This window comes from Gorilla gorilla, chromosome 8, assembly GCF_029281585.2.
Source record: "Gorilla gorilla gorilla isolate KB3781 chromosome 8, NHGRI_mGorGor1-v2.1_pri, whole genome shotgun sequence".
NCBI lineage: Eukaryota > Metazoa > Chordata > Mammalia > Primates > Hominidae > Gorilla > Gorilla gorilla.
Genome location: NC_073232.2, coordinates 107,011,992 through 107,021,775, shown reverse-complemented (window position 1 = coordinate 107,021,775; position 9,784 = coordinate 107,011,992).

Below are 9,784 nucleotides of genomic sequence, written 5' to 3'. Positions count from 1 at the left end.
TGAGGTCAGGAGTTTGTCACCGGTCCGACCAACATAGAGAAACTCTGTCTCTACTAAAAATACAAAAATTAGCCAGGCATGGTGGTGCACGCCTGTAATCCCAGCTACTCGGGAGGCTGAGGGAGGAAAATCACTTGAACTCAGGAGGCAGAGGTTGTGGTGAGCTGAGATCGCACCATTGCACTCCAGCCTGGGCAATAAGAGCAAAACTCTATCTCAAAAAAAAAAAAAAAAAAAAAAAAAAAACTAGAAATCAATAACAAGAAATTTTGGAAACTATACAAATACATGGAAATTAAACAATACACTCCTGAATGACCAGTGGGTCAATGAAGAATTAAGAAGGAAATTGAAAAAATTCTTGAAAAAAATAATAATGGAAACATAACATACAAAAACCTATGGAATGCAGCAAGACAAGTACAAAGAGGGAGTTTACAGCTATAACTGCTTGCATCACAAACAGGAAAAACTTCAGATAAGCAATCTAATGCTGCATCTTAAAAAATAAGTAAAGCAAGAGCAAACCAAACCCAACATTAGTAGAAAAAAAAGAAATCACAAAGATCCGAGCAGTAATAAAATTGAAATTTAAAAACAATACAAAAGATCAATGAAACAAGACTTTTGTTTTTTGAAAAGTTAAACAAAATTGACAAACCTTTTTCCTGATTAAGAAAAACGGAGAGGAAATACAAATAAATAAAATCAGAGATGAAAAAGGAGACATTACAACTGATACTGTAGAAATTCAAAGGATCATTAGTGGCTACTATGAGCAACTATATGCCAATAAATCAGAAAATCTAGAAGAAATTGACAATTTTCTAGACATATACAACCTGCCAAGATTGAACCATGAAGAAATCCAAAACCTGAGCAGACTACTAACAAGTAACAAGATCAAAGCCTTAAGAAAAAAATCTCTCAGTTAAGAAAACCCAGGACCCAATGGCTTCACTGCTGAATTCTACCAAACATTTAAAGAAGTATAATACCAATCCTACTTAAACTATTCCAAAAAATAGAGGAGGAGGAAATACTTCCAAACTCATTCTACAAGGCCAGTATTATGCTGACACCAAAATCAGAACCAGACAAAAAAAAAAGAAAATTACAGGCTAATATCTCTGATAAATATTGATGCAAATATCCTCAACAAAATATTAGCAAACCAAAATCAACAATACATTAGAAAGATCATGCATAAGTGGGATTTATCACTGGGATGCAAGGGTGGTTTAATATACACAAATTAGTCAATGTGACATACCAATAGAATGAAGGAAAAGAGCGATATGATTATTTTAATTGATGCTGAAAAAGCATTTGATACCACTCAATATCACTGCATGATAAAAGCCCTCAAAAAACTGGGGATAGAAGGAACATACTTCAACATAATAAAAGCCATATATGATAGACCCACTGTTAGTATCATACTGAATGGGGAAAACTGAAAGCCTTTCTTCTATTACCTGGAACATGACAAAGATGCCCACTGTCACCACTGTTATTCAGTATAGTACTGGAAGTCTTAGCTGGAGCAATCAGACAACAGAAAGATATAAATGGCATCCAAATTGGAAAGGAAGAAGTCAAATTATTCTTGTTTTCAGATGATATGATCTTATATTTGGAAAAGTCTAAAAACTTCCCAAGAAAACTATTAGAACTGACAAATTCAGTAAAGTTGCAGGATACAAAAATCAGTAGCATTTCTATATGCCAACAATGAACAATCTGAAAAAAAAGTAGAGGAAGTAATTCCATTACAATAGCTACACATAAAATAAAATGTCAGGAATAATTTAACCAAAGATCTCTACAATAAAAACTATATAACATTGATAAAGAAATTGAAGAGTACTCCAAAAAATGGAAAGATATTCCATGTTGATGGATTGGAAGAATTGATATTGTTAAAATGTCCATACTATCCTAAGCACTCCACATATTCAATGCAATCCCTATCAAAACACCAATAACATTCTTCACAGAAATAGAAAAAAATTCTATAACTTATAGAGAACAACAAAAGACCCAGAATAGCCAAAGCTATCCAAAGCAAAAAGAACAAAACTGAAGGAATCACATTACCTGACTTCAAGTTATACTACAGAGCTATAGTAATCAGAACAGCATGATACTGGCATTAAAACATATACATAGACCAACGGAACAGAATGGAGAACCCAGAAATAAATCCACACACCTACGATGAACTCATTTATCACAAAAATGCCAAAAACATACACTGGGGGAAGGATATTTTCTTCAATAAATGGTGCTGGGAAAACTGGGTATCTATATGCAGAAAAATGAAACTAGACCCCTATCTCTCAACATATACAAAAATCAAATTAAAATAAATTGAAAAATCTAAGACTTTGAACTATGAAACTACTAAAAGAAAGTATCTGGAAAACTCTCCAGGACATTGGTCTGGGCAAAGATTTCTTGAGTAATACCTCAAAAGAACAGACAACCAAAACAAAAATGGACAAATGGGATCATATCAAGTTTATAAAGATTCTGTGAAGCAAACATTCAATGAATTAAAGCAACAATCCACAGAATTGGAGAAAATATTTACACACTATCCATCTAACGAAGGATTAATAACCAGAACATGTAAGGAACTCAGACAACTGAATATGAAAAAATCTAATAATTATATTTTTAAATGGGCCAAAGATTTGAATAGAAATTTCTCAAAAGAAGACATACAAATGGCAAACAGATATATGAAACATACTCAACATCATTAATCATCACAGAAATGCAAATCAAAACTACAATGAGATATCTCTCAACCCACTTAAAATGGCTTTTATCCAAAAAATAGGCAACAATTGATGCTGGCAAGGATGTGCATAAAAGAGAACCCTTGTACATTGTTGGTGGGCATGTAAATTAGTACAATCTCTATGGAAAACATTATAGCAACCTAGTATGGAGGTTCCTCAAAAACTAAAAATAGAACTACCATATTATCCAGCAATCCCACTGCTAGATATATACTCAAAAGAAAGAAAATCAGTATATTGAAGAGACACCTGCGCTCTCATGTTTATTGCAGCACTATTCATAATAGCCAAGATTTGGAGTGTGTTCAACAGATAAATGGATAAAAAGAATGTGGTACATTTATACAATAGAATATTATTCACCCATAAAAAAGAATGACATCCTGTCATTTGCAACAGCATGGATATAACTGGAAGATATTACGTTAAATGAAATATTATGTTAAAAGAAAGACAAATACATGTTCACTCATATGTGGGGGCTAAAAGTTAAAACAATTGAATTCACGGAGATAGAGAGTAGAATGATGGTGATCAGAGGCTGAGAAGGGTAGCAGAAATTGGGGGATAAAGTGGGGATGGTTAATGAGTGTAAAAATATAGTTATATATAATGAGTAAGATCTAGTATTTGATAGCACAATAGGGTGACTACAATCAATGATAATTTATTGTATATTTGAAAATAACTAAAAGAGTGGAATTGGAATATGCCTACCACAAAAAAAAGATAAATGCTTGACATGACTCCAATTACACTGATATGATTATTACATTTGATACCTGTATCAAAACATCGAATGTACCCCATAAATACAAGTACCTACAATGTACCCATAAAAATTAAAATTAAAAAAATTAACATGCCGTTACACAATGTTTTATCAGTCATGTTTACAGGGATTCTGACAATTAACATACAATTTTCATACACATCATATTCCTCTTTATTCTCTCAATTACTTTTGCCTCAGGTAAAAGTATTCTTATTTTAGGGATGAGGAATCTGGGCCTCAGAAATTCAATATCTTGACCAAGTAAGTACATGGTGTCTGCAGGTGCTATGGAACCCATAACATCTGAGTCTTGCACCCTTTCTCCCAAATAAAACATTCAGTTCAACTGGGTTTGCTAACATTGACTGATTGTGTACTGTGTTTCGATATTTCGTGATTCAGCCTAGTGAGTGACTTGCAAAGTAAATATTAATTTAGTTAATAATTACAGTGCCAATCGACTAAAAAGGGGGTCAGAGAGTACAGTTTTATACACCTTTAGTACTTGAGTGAGTCTAGATCTTAGTTAATTCTGTACCCAGGGTGAAGGGTTACTGCCTAACTCCCATACCTCCAAATTCTAGAAGAACTGCAACTACACCACCTTATTTTGGATAAAATAAGCTCAATTGCTCTCTTTACAGCAATTATTTTATTCCTTGAGAGGTGAGTGTCCCTGATTTGCCCTCCTCCCTTTTGATGAACTAAGTCTCCTGCCTGGACCTTTTATAGAATGAAGGAATAATAGATAAGTTAAAGATAGAGGGGGCCTTTAATTTTGATTCATTTTTAAGGAATGAGCATTTGGTGACCCAATGAGATAAAGTACCACCAATGCGAAAGTGTGTGAGAATTTCAGTTTTTCAACTCCCAGTTTAATGATACTGTGCATCCCATCCTGTAAAACACACATCTCAATCAAAATGATAAGGAGAGTATCAGCATTAAGCCCTCCACAGTCACAGAATAATGCAAACCTCAGCTTGGCTGCAATTGTGGATTACAGTGGGGATTTTTTAATTAGTAGAATTTATTTTTTAGGATTGTTTTGGGTTCCCAGCAAAACTAAGTGGAAAGTACACAGTTCCCACATACTCCCTCCTCTCACCCACAGATAACCTCCCCCATAATTAGTTACTCTCAGCAGTAAGGTTTCATAACTACAATCAAGAGACCAATATTGACACATCACCATCAACAAAGTCCAGCTTATATAGGGTTCATATATAATGTATGACATGTATGCAGCACGTTAGTAGCATACAGAATAGTTTCAATCCCCTAAAAGTCCTCTATGCTCTGCCTATTCTTTCCTCTCTTTCCCCAAGCCCTTCACAAAAAATATATTTTAGTGTCACCATAGTTTTGCCTTTTCCAGAATGTCATATAGATAGAATCATACAGTATATAGCCTTTTCAGGTTAGTTTATTTTAGTTACCGGGATGCATATGTTTCCCCCATGTCTTTTAATGGCTTGACAGCTCATTCCTTTTTAACAATAAGCAATATTCCATTGCATGGATTTACCACTTTGTTTGTTTATTCACCTATTGAAAGACATGTTAGTTGCTTCCAGTATTTGGCAATGACAAATAAAAAGTTGTTAAAATCATCCATGTGCAGGTTTTTGTGTAGAAATAAGTTTTCAACTCATTTAAGTAAATACTGAGGTGTCTTGGTCTAAGAAGCATTCCCTGTTTGATTTTTACTGGTCCCACATTAGAAGGGAGTGATCAGTGACTAGGAGTCAGTGCCAAAACCCTTTTAGCCACATCTGAGCAAGAAGGAAGTTTCAGAAAAGTGGTCCCCAGGCTGTCTTCCTGGAGTTTACTGTTACGTTAATTTTGTCTGTTCTGTAGGTAATGGCTATAATCTCAAAGTGCTGGGCCAGCATTCTTCTGTTAAGAATTGCACTTCTGCAGAAATTTAACAAGTTACAGGTAAAAACACAAGAAAAAACAAGTAACCGTGTGTAAAAACCTGGCTTCTAGAGCTCCCCATTTTACAGTGATTGCATAAAAACTGTCTCTTCTTGGCAGCCTCAAGTAAATTAATAGTAGCATGATAATCTCAGTTTGCAAAATAGCTTTAAGCCATGAACCTAGGTTTAAAGGCAACCAATTGAAAAATCAAATGACCACAGGGAATTAACAGATGATTTGTAAGATAAAAGATGAGATGGCCATCTTAAGAAACAAACTAGCTACCATGATGGAGCTGAAAAACCACTGCAAGAATATTATAATGCAATCATAAGTATTAACAGCAGAATAAACCAAGCTGAGGAAAGAATCTCAGAGCTTGAAGACCAGTTCTCCAAAATAACTCATTCAGACAAAAATAAAGAAGAAAGATAAAAGAAGAATGAACAAAACCTCCAAAAAATATGAGATTATTATCCATTTTCATACTGCTATGAAGAAATATCTGAGGCTGGGTAATTTGTAAAAAAGAAAAGGTTTAATGGACTCACAGTTCCACATGCCTAGAGAGGCCTCACAATCATGACAGAAGGTGAGGAAAGGCATGTCTTACATGGTGGCAAGCAAGAGAGCATGTGCAGGGGAACAGCCCTTTATAAAACCATCAGATCTCATGAGACTTATTCACTATCACAAGAACTGCACAGGAAAAACCTGCCCCCATAATTCAATTACCTCCCACCTGGGTCCTTCCTACAACATGTGAGTATTATAAGACCTACAATTCAAAATGAGATTTGTGTGAGGACAGAGCCAAACCATATTATTCCACCCCTAGCCCCTCCTAAATCTCATGTTATTACATTCCAAAACCAATTATGCCTTCCCAATAGTCCCCCAGAGTCTTAACTCATTCCAACATTAACCCAAAAGTCCACAGTTCAAAATCTCATCTGAGACAAGGCAAGTCCCTTCTGCCTATGAGCCTGTAAAATCAAAAGCAAGTTAGTTACTTCCTTGATACAATGGGGATACAGGCATTGGGTAAATACACCCATTGCAAATGGGAGAAATTGGCCAAAACAAAGGAGGTACTGGCTCCATACAAGTCTGAAATCCAGTAGGACAGTCAAATTTTAAAGCTCCAGAATGATCTTCTTTGACTCCATGACTCACATCCAGGTCACACTGAAGCAAGAGATAGGTGCCCATGGTCTTGGGCGGCTCCAACCCTGTGGCTTTGCAGGGTACAGCCCCACTTGTGGCTGCTTTCACAGGCTGGTGTTGAGTGTCTGTGGCTTTTCCAGGCACATGGTACAAGCCAAACTGTTGGTGGATCTACCATTCTGGGATCTGGAAGATGGTGGCCCTCTTCTCACAGCTTCAGAAGGCAATGCCCTGGTGGGGACTTTGTGTGGGGGTTCCCACGCCACATTTCCCTTCTGTACTCCCCTAGCAGAGGTTCTCCATTAGGGCTCCACCCCTGCAGCAAACTTTTGCCTAGACATCCAGGCCTTTCCATACATCCTCTGAAATCTAGGCAGAGGTTCCCAAACAACCTCAATTTTTTTTTTAAGATGGAGTCTTGCTCTGTCACCCAGGCTGGAGTGCAGTGGCAGAATCTTGGCTCACTGCAACCTCCACCTCCTGGGTTCAAGCTATTCTCCTACCTCAGCTTCCCGAGTAGCTGGGATTACAGATGCCCACCACCATGCCCAGTTAATTTTTTTGTATTTTCAGTAGAGATGGGGTTTTTCCATGTTGGCCAGGCTGGTCTCAAACTCCTGACTTCAGGTGATCTGCCTGCCTCATCCTCCCAAAGCACTGGGATTAGAGGAATGAGCAACCACACCTGGCCTCCAAACCTCAATTCTTGACTTCTGTGCACCCACAGGCTCAACACCACCTGGAAGCTGCCAAGGCTTGGGGCTTGCGCCATCTGAAGCTACAGGCCAAGCTGTACCTTGGCCCCTTTTAGCCATGGCTGGAGCAGCTGGGATGCAGGGCATCAAGTCCCTAAACTGAACACAACAGGGAGACCCTGGGCCCAGCCCAGGAAACCATTTTTTTCTCTTAGGCCTCTGGGCCTGTTATGGGAGGTGCTGCCACAAAGGTCTTTGACATGCCCTGGAGATATTTTCCCCCATTGTCTTGGTGACTAACATTTGGCTCCTTGTTACTTAGGCAAATTTTTACAGCAGGCTTGAATGTCTCCCCAGAAAATGGGATTTTCTTTTCTCTTGCATCATCAGGCTGCAAATTTTCCAAACTTTTATGTTTTGCTTCCTCTTGAACACTTTACCACTTAGGAATTTCTTCTGCCAGATACCCTAAAACATCTCTCACAAGTTCGAAGTTCCACAGATCTCTAGGGAAAGGGCAAAATGCCACCAGTCTCTTTGCATAGCAAGAGTAACCTTTACTCCAGTTCCCTAAAAGTTCTTCATCTGTATCAGAGACCACCTCAGCCTGGACCTTATTGTCCATATCTGTATCAGCATTTTGATCAAAGCCATTCAACACGTCTCTAGGACTTATAGAATAGGAAAATATTCCCACATTTTCCTATTTTCTTCTGAGCCCTCCAAACTGTTATCCAGTTTCAAAGTCACTTCCACATTTTTGGGTATCTTAATAACTGTGCTCCACTTCCAGGACCAATTTACTGCCTTAGTCAACTTTCATACTGCTATGAAGAAATACCAAGACTGGGTAATTTATAAAGAAAAAGAGGTTTAATGGACTCACAGTTCCACATGGCTGAGGAGGCCACACAATCTTGGCAGAAGGTGAAGGAGGAGCAAGGGCACATCTTACATGGCCACAGGCAAGAGAGCATATGCAAGGGAACTGTCCTTTATAAAATCATCAGATCTCATGAGTCTGATGAGACTGCATGAGACTATCATGCACTATCATGAGAACAGCATGGGAAAAACCAACCCACATGATTCAATTACCTCTCACCAGGTCCCTCCCAAAATACATGGGGATTATGGGGCCCACAATTCAAGATGAGATTTGGGGTGGGGACATAGCCCAACCATATCAGACATGAAATCTAAGTCTCATTGGTGTCTCTGAAAGAGAGGGAGAGAAAGCAAGCAACTTGGAAAACATATTTCAGGATACTGTCCTTGAAAATTCCCCAACCTCACCTACAGAGGCTGACATTCAAATTCAGAAAATGCAGAGAACCTCTGTGAGATACTATACAAGATGACCATCCCCCAGACACACAGATTCTCTAAGGTTGAAATGCAAGAAAAAATATTAAAGGCAGGTCACCTAGAAAGGGAACCCCATCAGGCTAACGGTAGACTTTTTCACAGAAACCTTACAAGCCAGACTGGGGGCTCATATTCAGCATTCTCAAAGAAAAGAAATTCCAACCAAGAATTTCATATCCAGCCAAACTAAGCTTCACAACTGAAGAAAAAATAAGATCCTTTTCAAAAAGACAAGCAAATGCTAAGAGAATTTATTACAAGACCTATCCTACAAGAGGTCCTGAAAGGAGTGCTAAATATGGAAAGAAAATGTCATTACTGGCCACCACAAAAACACACTTAAGTACACAGATCAGTGACACTATAAAGCAATCATACACACACACACACACAAAAGGCTGTATAACAAGCAGCTAACAATATGATGACAGGATCAAACCTGTACATGTCAATATTAACCTTGACTGTAAATGGGCTAACTGCCACAGTTGAAAGGCACAGAGTGGCAAGTTGGATAAAAAAGTAAGACTCAACTGTATGCTGTCTTCAAGAGCTCCACCTCACACGCAATGACACCCATAGGCAAAAAGTACATTTGCAGAGAAAAATCTACCAAGTAAACGGAAAACACACACAAAAAAGCAGAAGATGCTATTCCAATTACAGACAAAACAGCCTTCAACCCAACAAAGATCAAAAAAACACACAAAAGGCATTACATAATAGTAAAGGTTCACTTCAACAAGAAGACCAGACCATCCTAAATATTTATGCACCAAATACAGAAGCACCAAGTTCATAAAGCAAGTTCTTAGAGACCTGCAAAGAGACTCAGATAACTGCACAATAGTGGGAAACTTCAACACCCCACTGACAGCATTAGACAGATCATCAAGGCAGAAAGTAACAAAGATGTTTGGAAGTAGAACTTGACACATGACCAAATGGGCCTAGTAGACATCTACAGAATGCTCCACCCCAAAACAACAGAATGTATATTCTTATTGCCACATGGCACATACAGTAAAATAGGCCACACAACTGAC